Source organism: Erythrolamprus reginae, chromosome 1, assembly GCF_031021105.1.
Source record: "Erythrolamprus reginae isolate rEryReg1 chromosome 1, rEryReg1.hap1, whole genome shotgun sequence".
Lineage (NCBI taxonomy): Eukaryota > Metazoa > Chordata > Lepidosauria > Squamata > Dipsadidae > Erythrolamprus > Erythrolamprus reginae.
The window spans coordinates 322,827,037-322,841,114 of record NC_091950.1 but is presented as its reverse complement, the minus strand read 5'-3'; the positions used below and the strand labels follow the sequence as shown (position 1 = coordinate 322,841,114).

At 40.9% G+C, this 14,078-nt stretch overlaps 1 protein-coding gene across 1 annotated transcript in view; it reads left to right on the top strand.

Moving 5' to 3' along the window:
• Window positions 1-7,782: 7,782 nt before the first annotated feature.
• The window catches only part of SYNE1 (spectrin repeat containing nuclear envelope protein 1), a 354,964-nt gene continuing 348,668 nt past the window's right edge, over window positions 7,783-14,078 (top strand). Inside the window, exon 1 of the mRNA XM_070733725.1 lies at window positions 7,783-7,893. The gene's annotated coding sequence lies outside the window, so the exon portion shown is untranslated. The remainder of the gene's footprint in view (window positions 7,894-14,078) is intronic.

Here is a 14,078-nt window from a genome sequence, read left to right as displayed (position 1 = left end):
TCAACCTTGATCCTACTGAGCCTACTGAGATTCGATCTGCCAAACTGCTGGCAGCCAGTGATCAGCACAATTAGCTTGCAATAGTGTAGTCAAACCACTGCACCACCAAGGCTCTTCTGCACATGCATAAGCATCATGAGAGTGCACACGAACTGTTAGCAACTGCATTTAGAACCCACTACTGGCTCGGAAGGGCTTAGAAATTGCCCAGTTGATGGGTTGCCAGAGATTGTGTATTTCTAGTGCGTGCCTGTGAGTTTTTTAATTGGAGGAGTGACTAATTGGGTCAAATGATGTTATGTAAATACAGCTTGTGAAATGTACAGCATTTGAAAACGATTCCATTTGTCACAAATAATGTAGTGAAATGATAATGAAAACAACAAAAATACATTTTCTTGCTTCCCTGCATAAGCAAAAGCCAGAGAAGAGATTGGTGTTTTATTTTTAGCCCTTGTATACATTTCCACCTGTCACTAATCACCCATTATTGCAGCTTCCTTTCTCCCGCTTGACTGATTGTTAAAAGAGAGGAACTGAAAAGGGCTCCACTGAAAAGATAGCTCAAAGTTATGTAAATACTGGACAAGCAAATTGTTGTCCTCATAACCTAGAGCTGTGAATAATTTTTAGGAGAAAATAATTAAGAGTTGCTTAATCTACAATTAAGGCATTCTGGACAAAAAGAACGAAACAATATGTACTGGAACAATTAAGGATAGCTTAGTCTTCATTGTCCATCAGTAGTACACTGATACATAATTTGAAGACTACTTAACTACCGGTAGTGGAAGACTGAAGTGATGAATATTTAGATACGGATTACAAAATGATCCAATAATGTTTAATCAGTTATTAAGCTGGTGTTATTATATTTGAACAAATTGGCGGGTCATCAAAACCTAAGCAAAGATATTATTTCCACATGTCTTACTACAGCGGACCCTAATCATTCTGGATTGGTGGCCTGGAATGGGGGAGGGAAGAGGGGATGATTCTGTGTGTAAATGGTAGGTGTGCACAGCTCCACTTGTGTAACTGGCATGGGCATGTGCCACTTGCGCAAATGGAGCTTTGCACATGAGCAGAAGTACCTATCATTCATGCCAATGGAGCTACGTGCAAGCATTTGCCTACTGCTTGTGGGGCCCAGTTCCAAACAGTCTGTGACCCACTAATGGGCTGTGGTCCAGAGATTGTGCACCTCTAGCTTAATATCTACCTTTCATTGTTTGGCCTTGGCATCTCATTAACCAAAATTTTCTTAACAGCTGCCACTTCTAGAAGATCCTCTAGCTTTCTGGAGCTACTTTTGGGGAGGCATGTTGTTCAGTTGCTAAGCTGCGTCCAATTTTTCATGACTCCCTGTCCTTTACTGTCTCCCAGAATTTGCCCAAATTCATGTCATTGTGTCTTGACAAATGTATATTTTATTTTATGTACGTTGAGAGCATATGCACCAAGACAAATTCCTTGTGTGTCCAATCACACTTAGCCAATAAAATTCTATTCTACTCTATGACACTAGCTAACCATCTCATTGCCTGCCCTTCTCCTTTTGCCTTCAGTCTTTCCCAACATCAAGGTCTTTTCCTGCTAAGCTCTCATTAGGAGGCCAAAGTATTTGAGATTCGTTTTCAGTGTCAAGGAAACAGAGCAGTACAAATGGAATGAGAAATTGGCAAATATTTCCACTCGCTAGCTTCTAAGAATGCAAGTAGAATTCCACAGAATTCAAATCTGAATCTAACACTTTAAATAGTTAGTCAGTTAATACCAGATCTCCAAACTATAGGGGTGTTTATCAGTGGTGGGTTTTACTTACCTTTGCTACAGGTTCAGGAATGGGAGCATGTGCGCATGATGCTTCTGCACATACAAAGAACCTTCTGCGCATGCATATAATACCTGTGATGATGTGTGGGTGGGTGGAGCCTCCCACTGCTGCTGCAACCAGTTCGCCTGAACCACGGCGAACTGGTAGAAACCCACCACTGATGTTTATCCAGCAACTAAATGCTATAAAGGCTATGAATCCACAAATCAATGATTATCCACTATCAATGGAATAAATTTCCAGGTGGGGGGGAGGGGAGAAGATGACTTTTCTATATCCCTGTCTCTAAAAATGTGAACTGGAGGGTCAACAATCAAAGACAGCACAAACACATTGGAGGCTTGGGGGAAAAAGGATTTATGTACAGTACATTTATTAACAATTACTTTACTTTACATTTTACTTTACTTTACTTTTTACTTTACTTTACTTTACCTTACCTTTCTTTACTTATTTATTTATTTAGACTTCTATGCTGCCTAATCCCGAAGAACTCAGGGCGGCTTACAACAATATAAAATTACCATATAAAATTACAAACAACAATAAAAGAAGTCAAGAAAAAAAATAATCTAAATTTTAAAACCCAATTAAAGCAACTCAACAACACGCCATTCATACAAAATCATATTCATACAGGTAGTCAAGCTAGCTGTTGATTTAGGGCCCCATAGAGCAAATATGTAAAAATCATAAATCAACACCCAAATTAATTAATGGTCAACTTTATTTTAAAGTTAACTGTTATATAAAATTAAAGTAAAGGTAACAGAAATATATAACGGATAGACTCTAATCCTAAAAGCAATCAAACCGTATCTTAAATTACAATTAGAAAAACATATTGATGCTTTCTCTCAGCCAAATTCAAGGGTTGTTGGGGAGAAAAGAAATGGAGGAAGAAATATTAGATATATTTACTGCCTTGAGTTATTTATAAATAATAATAAAGGTGAGATTAATAAAACCAAATAAATATTGAGGACACTTTTTTTTTAAAAAAAGAAGCCCTTCTGAGCAGCTGTTTTTAAAGTTTTCCAAAAGTCAACAGTAATGTTGCCATCTGGATTTGTGGTAGGGGAATATTATTGGATTTTTACTGGATTCACGATAAAATGAATATCATTGAGTTTTTTTAAAAAAGAGTTCACCTGCTTTCTTCTGGATCTCAGGGGGAGGGGAGACTTAAATAACTATTCCATTTACTGCACAAGCAGGATTTATTTGAAATCCTGTAGGTGGCCTGGTGCCAACTGCCAAGCAATGTGTAATTTGAAGTTAAAAACAAACAAACAGCACTACTGGTAGCCTAATGTAGAATCCACAGCAGGAGTGTTATGTGTGAACAGAGACTCTTAACTGCAATAAGTGCAGATGACTAATTGCAGCTTCATATACGTGACATACAGTATTTCGGTAATCTAACAGGGAGTTTACAAAACTGCAGCTTGATGTTGCCAAGCAGGGCTTCATTCTCCAGGAAAGCCAAAGCTGAGCAGTTTTCCCCCTAAACAAATTGTTCTGTCCCAGTGCCGAGCCCCCCAAGAATCAGATACACACCATCGGATTAACTAATAAAAGTTTTACTATGTACAAAAGTCTTATGCGGTTGAGATTTTTTGGAAAGAAGTTAAATGCTAGCAAAAACTTCACCTCTCTGATCATAAAGTCGTAACAGCTGGCTAGAGTCCCAGGAATAGATAAATACAATAACTAAATACTGGATTGCATTAGGCTTTCTTATCGTCGACTTATAGAATTTGGCTGGAAGCCCGGAGCTCATTAAGGAAACCAAGAATGTAGTCCTTTTAAAACACAAGCCGAAATGCAGGAATGGAAACTAGATTTCTAAGATGAATGACGTTGTTCTCTGCACTGGTGAGATACATGCCACCATCTTAAATAGCCTGAGGGTATGGCCCAATAGTCAGCAGTGCTACCCATGAGTAAACTTCATCCTGAGTAACCACTCATGCCTCCTAGAGGTCCTGCGAATCCTAGCATCAAGAAGAGGCTTCTCTTCTTCTCCTGAGTCACTCATCTCAGGAAGTGCAGAAGGCTCTGATTGCTCTTCAGCCTCTGACACCATGTCCTCTTCACTGTCAGTCTTGGGTGCCAGGAACACAGGAAACCTGTACTGCATCTCCACTGTCCCTGAGTCCATTGCTAATTGCACAGGATGCAAACGGACCACAATCTAACAGTCTTCATCTTATCCAGCAGTACCTGGGTAAGTCTATAACAAGAGTCAGCAATCTTAAACACTCAAAGAGCCATTTGGACCCATTTCCCAGAGAAAACAAAATACCGAGAACCACAAAACCTGGGTGGGCATGGCCAACTTGATGTGACTCACTCCCACCAAGTCATTTGAAACCCCCCAGCCTCGCCTACCTAGGTTTTGTGGCTTCCTATGTTTTCTTTTCTATGGGAAACAATGTGGCAATTGTTCCTCAACCAGCATCGGAGAATCAATCCTGGCTGGTTCTCCATTCCCTTCGCCCTTACCTTTTCAGGCCAGGTGAGAAAGGGGAGGACGAGGGGCATGGCCGGCCAGCGAGGGCCAGGGAGCCACAGCAGGGGACCCAAAGAGCTGCATGCAGCTCCAGAGCCGCAAACCTTGGTCTATACCTTCAAGTCACACACCTGCTACTTTCAGTGTAATGCTATCTCACCCAGAGAACCACTGTAGTTGAGAGAGAACCAGACAGTGGGTGCTCCAACACAGGAGATTTTAAAAGAAGAGATTGGACAATTGTCTGAAATGGGGTAGGGTCTCTTGCTTGAGCAGGGAGTTGGACTAGAAAGCCTCCAAGATCCTTTCCACCTCTGTTTTTCTGTTAATTCTGTCTAGTTTGGATTTAATTTTAAATGCTGTATTTTTTGGAGCATAAGATGCACTTTTTTCCTCCCTAAAAGAGGCTGAAAATTTGGGTGCGTCTTATACTTCGAATGTAGCTTTTTCACAGCTCCCCCCTCCCCATCCTTAACTAAGTGCTAATGATCTTTCTGGCTTCCTACTCCCGCTGAAGGGTTTTCCTGCCCCAAGACTTTGCAGCTTGTTTTCATTCCTACTCCCTCTGAAAAAAGGCTTTTTCAGCACTTACCAGGAAATAAAATAATGTGCTGAAGCTGAACAGACTAAAGACACTAGCCAGATGAATACCTGGTAGGTAGATTTCCTCCATTATTTTCCTCCCCGCAAAATAAGGTGCGTCTTATACTCTGGTGCACCTTATACTCCAAAAATATGGTAGTTTTTTCCTCTTTCAAATTCTCACAGCCTTCAAGCACTAGTTCTGGAATTCCAATATATAACAGCTAGAGCAGTGATGGCAAATCTTTTAGGGACCAAGTGATCAAACTGAATCCCCAAACCCATTTATTTTTCACAAAGTGCCAACACTTTGATGAGCCGAGGTGGCGTAGCGGGTAGAGTGCAATACTGCAGGCCACTAAAGCTGACTGCTAGATCTGCAGGTCAGCGGTTCAAATCTCATCACCGGCTCAAGGTTGACTCAGCCTTCCATCCTTCCGAGGTGGGTAAAATGAGGGCCCGGATTGTGGGGGCAATATGCTGGCTCTGTTAAAAAAAGTGCTATTGTTAACATGTTGTAAGCCGCCCTGAGTCTAAGGAAAAGGGCTGCATTAAAAAAAAATTGAATAAATAAATAAATAAAATAAATAACACAGCAATTAAGGTGAATAATGTTTTACTACCAGTGGTGAGATTCAAATAATTTAACAACTGTTTCTACCTAATGACCAGGTAGGGGTGGGGTCATGTGACTGAGTGGGCATGGCCAACTGTACATCACTCATGTGAGTGATGCCTGTATGAGACACGCAGGGTTAGGGAGGGAATCCAGGGGTCTCTGGTTGAAGGAAAGAAAGACCTAACATGTGTTTATGTGTATGAGAGAGAGAGAGAGAGAGAGAGACCCCACAGCTGTCAACCCTGATATAACTCTCTGAGATTATGAACCTTTTTTTCCACAGATGCTGAAAGTGCGTGTGCATGTGCTATCGTGCATGTGTGGGTGCCCACTCATAATTCAATGCCTGGGGATGGCGAAAATGGCCTCCCTCGCCCCCTGGAAATCCTCTGGAGGCCTGAAACAGCCCATTTCCCAATTTCTGGTAGACCTGATAGGCCTGGTTATTGCCCTCCCCAGAGGCTTTTCTGGAGCCTAGGGAGGGCAAATATGCCCTCCCTCATCCTCTTGGAGACTCTCCGGAAGCCAAAAATGCCCTCCCAGAGCCTCCAGGCAAGCTGAAAATCAGCTGGCTGGCACGCACATGCATATTGGAGCTGAGCTAGGGTAACGGCTCGTGTTCCAGCTGATATGGCTCTGCGTGCCACCTGTGGCACCCTTGTCATAGGTTCACCATCACTGGATTAATTGTCTTTCTCTTGGGGGAAAAGAATCTCAGAAAGGGAAGGCTGCATGCAGACCCTCAATTTATCATCATTTGTTTAGCGACCATTCAAAGTTACAATGGCAATGAAAAAAGTGGCTGACAACTGGCCAGAACACTTAAAAGAGAACTGCAGCCTTCCCCCAGTTACACAATCAAAATTCAGGTGCTTGGCAACTAGCATTTATTTATGATGGCTGCAATGTCCCAGGTCATGTGATCACCATTTGTAACTTTCCCAGCTGGCTTCTGACAAGCAAAGTCAATGGGGGAGCTTTGCTTAACAACTGTGGAGTCACTTCACAACTGCAAGGAGTCACTTACCAACCGTGTGTGGGGGGGGGGGGGGGGGGGGCGGGCTCGCCCTTGCTTACCAACGGAAATTCTGGTCCCAGATCGTAATGGTAAGCCAAGGACTTCCCTGTTTAAGTTTCATGAGAGCCACACCAAATTGCCAAATCTACCTGTTATATACGTACGTGAGACTTAAAATGCCCAGTATATTAAGCCGAGTGAAAGTATGTGATGTGCATCTGACATTTCAAGTGCAAGCAGAATAAATGAACCGCTTTTATTTCCTTTTTTTGGCAGAGGGTGGCCCTTATGGAACGCGAGGCGCACGTTTTGCTACCCAAACCGTAACTCGCTCTTCTCACTAGCTCGGTCACGCGAGAGGCTGTGTCCTTGTATTAAAAAAATGGAGGCTCTTCTTCATCCGCCACCTTCTACTATAGGTATATACATATGCATATATAATACATGCATCATCCTTCCCCCCCCCCCCCCCCGGAAACGTTACACGCTCGCCGTGGCTACCAATTTAGCTCTACACGCTGCGGCTAAACCACTCGATTAAAGAGAAAATTCGGGAATATTTCTGCTGAGGGGCAGAGGGAGAGGGAAGGGAGAGATGGAGAGGGAGAACCCGCGCTCGGCGCTGCCACAAATGTCCCCAGAGCTGCTCCTGGCTGGCGGCCAATTTGCCACAGGCAAGATTTTCCCGGGCAGGTGCGCGCGCGCGCCCGAATCCTCGGCCTCAAATAGGGCGCCCCGAGCCTGCCTCGCGCCCTAGGACGGTACTGCGCGTGCCCGGTCGCCCAGACCCGGCTCTGGCGCAGCATCTTTGCTCAAGCCTCATCTCGGAGAGGCTGTCGAAATCGACCTCCTCCTCCCTCCCCCCGCTGTCCTAGTAGAGGCGCACGCACCTGTTCTCTTTCCTCCCTTCCTTTCTAGCCCCCCCTCCCGACCAGGGAGGTTAAAAAAAAAAGAGTCAGCCGCTAAAGGAAGAAGAGCCCTGCGTGCTCCGCTGAGGGCGCAGAAAGAGGCGGGGCTTCCCGAGACCCGTTCGCTGCTAGGTGCAGTAGTGCCTGATACCTCTCGGCGGCTGCGTTGCGCGTCTGGGTGGTTTGTTTGCATGCGCGAGCGTGTGTGTGTGTGTACGCGTGTACGAGGCTGTCGCTGGGGTGGGATTGTTGCCCTCGGTAACCAGGGAACCTGCCGTGGCTTTCCGGCCGCTCCGGAGCTCTGGGAAAATTCAAGCGGGAAGGTTTGTGTGGTGTCGTTTTGAAAAGAAGGCAGTTTTTGGAGAGTCGGCGAGGGACGACCGCCGTCGCCGGCCGCCCCGGAACGTGAAGAAGGTACGGACGGCACGGGTTCTGCTCGCCTGCCTTGATTCGCGGGCGACGCTTCTGCTTTTCTTGCGCTGTCATGCCCGCGAAAGGAGGGAGAGGGGAGCTTGAATTGGGGCAGGTACAGTGCGCTTTTGGGCATTTCCGGAGTTAAAAGGAGCGAGTTGCGGTTAAAAAAAAAAGATGCGGGGGCATCTCCAAAACGAAATCTGTAGCTGCTCTGGCGATCCCCAAAGCAGTTGAGCCCCACGGTATAGTTGGACCCCGAGATGACTTGACTAGCGGCTAAGGGAATGGGGGTTGTGGTGTGATGATTTATTTATTTAAGGATGATTGACTGAATTGGGTTGCAAAGCTAAATCCGGAATGTGGCAATGTTGGGTTCCAAATTGAGTAAAAAAAATTAAAAAAAACTTCAATTGAAGGAGGGCAGGAATGTTGCCAAGATGGGCACTTTGCAGAGTGGATTGCACCTGTAAATTCTGAATCTTGATATTCAACTCGTGCAAACTGGAAAACAGGACAACTTTTGCCTAGGAAGAACTGACTCACTTCTCCTCCCCTCACCCCCTGCTTCTTTTCCTTTTATCAAATGACTGTTAGATTTATAGTATCTTCCACACATTTTAGACAAGAAGTGGTACTGGATGGAACCACCGGCAGTAATACATATTCAGATTTAAGCAGACATCGTGACTGACAATCAAATTGTTGAGCTACTTGCCTTTTGAGAATTCAAGGACCAATTCATTTAATGCAGTTCAGCTTTGTAGGGAGGTTATCTCAGGAAGTTAAGTTATTTTGGTCAGAGGATGCTATGAAACATTTTTATCTACCAATACTTTAAAAAAAATCCTTATCTCTAGATTGCTATAACATGTAATATCTTGTACAGATATTACAGCTTCACCTATAAAACAACCTGAATAAATTTCCAGGAATTTTAAAAGTTATTATTATTATTATTATTATTATTATTATTATTATTATTATTATTATTATTATTATTTGTATGCCACCCCTCTCTGTAGACTCGGGGCGGCTCACAGCAATAATAAAAACAATGTACAATAACAAATCTAATATTTAAAAATATCTAAAAACCCATTATTTAAAAAGACATACACACAAGCATACCATACATAAACTATATAGGACTGGGGGAGATGTCTCAATTCCCCCATGCCTGATGGCAGAGGTGAGTTTTAAGGAGTTTACGAAAGGCAAGGAGGGTGGGGGCGATCCTAATCTCCGGGGGGGGGGAGCTGGTTCCAGAGGGTCGGGGCCGCCATAGAGAAGGCTCTTCCCCTGGGTCCCAGCAGATGACATTGTTTAGTCGATGGCACCCGGAGAAGGCCAACTCTGTTTATGTGGCTTTTATTTTTAGACATATTATTGTGGACACCTAATAGAGTTTAGAATGTTTTGTTATGATTAAAACACAAAAGAGTAGTAATATGAGTCAGCATCTATAGTTAATCCAATAATTTTCCAATAGAGGAAAATCTTCCAAATAAGGGAGAGGGCCTAACAGATTAAAAAAAAACTTTTTGAAGAACAGGAACTCCTTAGATTTAAACCATTAATGAAGTTTGTAGGTTTTAGGAATAGTTATGTTTAATTTGGAGCTTCACCCGGCTAAAATGCAAGTTGATGTTATTTTAAACTATATGCTTATTTCAGTGAAGTGATTGGAAATAAGTACCCAAGCAAGCAAACACACAAACAATAAGAATTGGAAGTAAGTATGCATTGTAAGAAAATGCTTCTATGGAAAAATAGTAATAGGTTATTTTAGTGTACATAATCAATGGAATAGAACTTGAGTCCTCAACATGGTAGTATATATATAATACACAGTTGAAGGGATTGGATACTGTAGCCTAGAGGTTAATTTTCTGCCTTACAAGGCAAAGGTTGCAGGTTCAAGCCACAGTGAGGATAGGGCTAGCTGATGAGGCCAAAATAAGGCCGAAATAGATCTATCCTAGTCTCCCTTAATTTTCAAATTCAGCAAAAACATGTGACACACACACACACACACACACAAGCTGATACAGGAGTTGAGCCTGTAGCCTAATGGCTAAGCTCTGCCTTACAAGGTAGAGGCCCCGGGTTCAAATCCCAGTAAAACATGGTGTGGCTACCTGATGAAGGCTAATAAGCCTATAGATCTATAGTAGTCTTCCTTCCTTTTCATTATCAGCAAAAATATGTTACACACACACACACACAAGTGATTGTGGAGAGATATTTAGACATGGGTATGTGAATATGGGCTGCTTCTGTGAAAAAGAAATGAGACTATCCTTGGAGTAAAACAGGACTAGAACCGGATGTATCTACATTCTGTTTTAAACCATTTATATAAAAAAGAACAAATTAGGGAAAACATGCAGAACATGATTACTGAAATTCTTTTCAATCAATCTCTTAATCTTAGCTCTGGGGGTGGGTGGGTGGAGGTGTCATGTGACCTGAAGGGAGGGGCTTAGATTGTAACAGTGAGCAACATTCTGTGCCAATGTCAGCTTCCTCTCTCGGGGTGATGTACTGTGAAATCTGTTTTCTGGATTTTTTGCTCCACAGCCTCCAGCCAGCTCTGGCTCATTTTTGAACATGGTCTTTCTTTTGTTGTCTTCCCTTTACCATCCCTAACTAGATCCCATTCTTTTCTGATTGTCAGACAGACGGGCAGAGTTTTGAACTCTTTTTATGTAATTCCTTTCAAACATTCTCTGGGATTGGGAAGGCTAAAAAAAGAACAAAAGAGTAATTGTTTCTCAATGCCTTTCTCCCTAAACCACCTTGGGATGACGGGGCAGAAAGCGGTGCCCTCAAATTCACAGTACTGTAAATGTATTCAGACTTTTTTTTTTTTTAGATCTTAGCTCAGTTCCACTATACAGGTAGTCCTCGACTTACAACCCAATAATTGAGCCCCAAAGTTTTGTTGCTAAATAAGACAGTTGTTAAGTGGGTTTTGCCCCATTTTAGGACCTCTTGTGCCACAATTGTTAAATGAGTCACTGGAGCTGTTAAGTCAGTAACAGTTGTGTTAAGTGTATCGGGCTTGTCCATTGACTTTGCTTCTCGGAAGGTTGCAAAAGGTGATAACATTTTCTTGGGACACTGCCACCATTATTTTAATATTGGATTGTTATATGCTGTTTTTATTACTGTTGTTAGCCGCCCCAAGTCTACGGAGAGGGGCGGCATACAAATCCAATAAATAATAATAATAATAGCAATAGTAATAATAATAATAATAATAATAATAATAATAATAATAAATACTATGAATCAATTGCAAACATCTGAATTTTCATCACGTGGGGATACTGCAACTGTCATAAGTGTGAAAAATGGTCATAAGTCATTTTTCTCAGTGTCGCTGTAACTTGAAAGGGTCACTAAATGAACTGTTGTAAGTCAACAACTACCTGTATTAGCAAATGATGTAAGATAATATAATATGAGTCCTAATTAAGGAAAATACAATATTTTCTGTTTGAAAGGTAACTAACTATTTAACCCTATATCTCAAGATATGTAATTCTGAAGTAGCAGAGACAATTTTTTTTCTTATGCTGTCCTATTAATTTTATAGTCATATGTAATTCTCACGTTATGTCTTATTACCATACATTTCTGCATCAATCATCTTTGATTCTGACAAATAGGTTGCAATAGCAGGATTACCATTGATGGCTGCAGTCATATATTTACTTGCATGTGTTTCTTTGAATTTAGTATTTAGGTCCGAATATATTTGGGGGAAATACATTATTACTCATATGTAATTTCAACTAAACTCAGATGTAATCATGCTTAGGGACAGAAAATAATATTTTTTTCTTAATTTAAACTTTCATTTTTGGTAATCTTGAACAAGTTGCTAGAAAAATGTTAACACTGCTGATGTGAGTGTGTTTGTGCAAATGAGTGTGAGACTCATTTACTGTTAGGGCATAATCTCTATTTTCATCTTTAGAAAAGCTTGTCTTATAATAAACCAATACTTGGCTCTGATTGCTACACTACTTTTTCTATTGATGGTTTGTTCTGACATAGCTCTTTCACTAGAAATTGTTTTATGCTCATTACATATGGATAAAAATTACAAATAAAGGTTTGAAGATTATTATATTCAAAGTAGCAATAGAAAATAAATGGGCTTCTTAATATGCTGAAGCTCTTAGCACGCCTTTGATTTTATATTATGGTTGGAAGAAGTTTTTTTGGTTTTTATACTAATGCTGTGCCAAAACTAATGTTGTTGGTTTGGATTTAGTGTTCATTTGGCACAGTAGCGTGATTGTCTTGTCCTGAATTAACAAGATGTGCTGAAGAAGTTTGGACATCAACCATATACAGAATAGCACTGTGTAACAATATTTTGGGCTAAAATTACAGCTTGTGCAATTGTGTGCAAAGCCATTCTCTAAAGATGGTCAAGATAGGCAATGATATATGTATAGACAGCAAGTTAGATTATCTTAATTTTCGGGCATTTGACACTGCTTTGGGATATGATGCCACAAGTCATTATATGCTCCTCTTCCTATCAAATCAGAGTGGAAATTGAGATTGAAGGGCTAGATATGTTTAGCCTTCAGAGGGAATAATTTCAAGGATTGATAGCACTTTTTGAATACGTGAAACGATGTCATACTAGAGAAGGAAGGTCACGACTGTCTCTGCATTATTTTAGAACGGATCTGGGCATTTTACAGTCCTTGGGCTATATCCAGCCCTTTGGCTGTTCCTGGTTGCCCTACATGGGATCACTCTAAAATTGGAAATTGAATATAAATAACTGTATGGCATGCTGGCAGTACTTTTATTTTGCAGCATTGTTTTTATTTTGAATGCTATTTTTTTTCAATTTATGTATCTGCCTGCAATACTATACACCTTCACAGTAAGGTGTTGGTCCTATTGATTTGGCCCTCCACAATTTTTCTCCCTTGAGAAAATTAATTGCCCACCCCTGTAACCTTTCTCAACTGGGCTCCATGGAATTTATACTGTAGGTGTCACAAGAGGTTGCTAAGGATGCTGTAGGGATTGAATAAAATAAACATTTTTTGAAATTCATGTAGTGGGGGGAATTTTATGGGTCTCAAGTCAGCTGCCTGCCTACTGCTTTGCTGTTGTATATATTGTAAAATGTGAATTACATAGATTAGAAGTGAACTGTGTTATGGTCTTCATATTTTTATGCATGAGCTTCTCTGAGACCTGAAAATTCTTTTCCTGGATTCATCTGGAAAAATGGTTGAGAAAGGCTGTTCTAGAGTATGGGAAATGGAATAATGTTTGTAAATTATAGGAAGGAAGATTTCACGAGAAGGGTAGGAAAGAATCCCAATTGAAAGAGCAGTTTATCTAGAGTGGTTGTCATTTGATATCATCAGAGAGAGGCTAGAAAGACATTTTGGTGATGTTTAAATCTGAATTCCTGCATTGAATGGAAGGAGATAGACTTGATGCCCCAAATATCTCTTTCCCACACTGTGACTCATAAACAAAGTATGTTGCATTTTGCATTTCATTATTTTAAAACACCTGCTAATATTTTTTGTAAACCTTGTTCTCATCCTGTATCTCTAGATTGTTGAGGGTAAGAAGAAAACATGAGAGGAGAAAAATATTGTGTGAACTTAGATGTCAATTTTCATGTTCTGCATGTGATGATCAGCATAATTTCCATTCTAGTGAAGATAATTGCTTTAAATTAATATTGGAAACTTTCAATCATTTAATTTAAGCATCCAAAGGGCATTGTGTAACACAATTATTGTAATAACTGATTACTTGCATCCCATCTTATCCCAGAAATGCAGATTCAGGTTTAGCGAATATAACTTGTGAATAGACTCTGTTTTTGTTTTTGTAAAAGAGTTGATGTCTAACAATGTCTACTTTTCAAGAGAAAAAAAATCTAGTTTTCAACTAGATTGAGCATATAAAATTTATTTATTTTATTTCAAAAACCAGATTTTAAATGACAACAGTCAAACTCTATTGGACAGTCAACCTAAGGTATTAGGCTCCTTAGGGGGAAATAACCATATCACTTTGAAATTCAATATATCTGTGTGGAGAAACCGAGACAAATGAATCACAGATTTTGATTTAAGGAAGTCCATTCATCCTGTTATATATCACCCGCTTTCATTAGGTTAGGC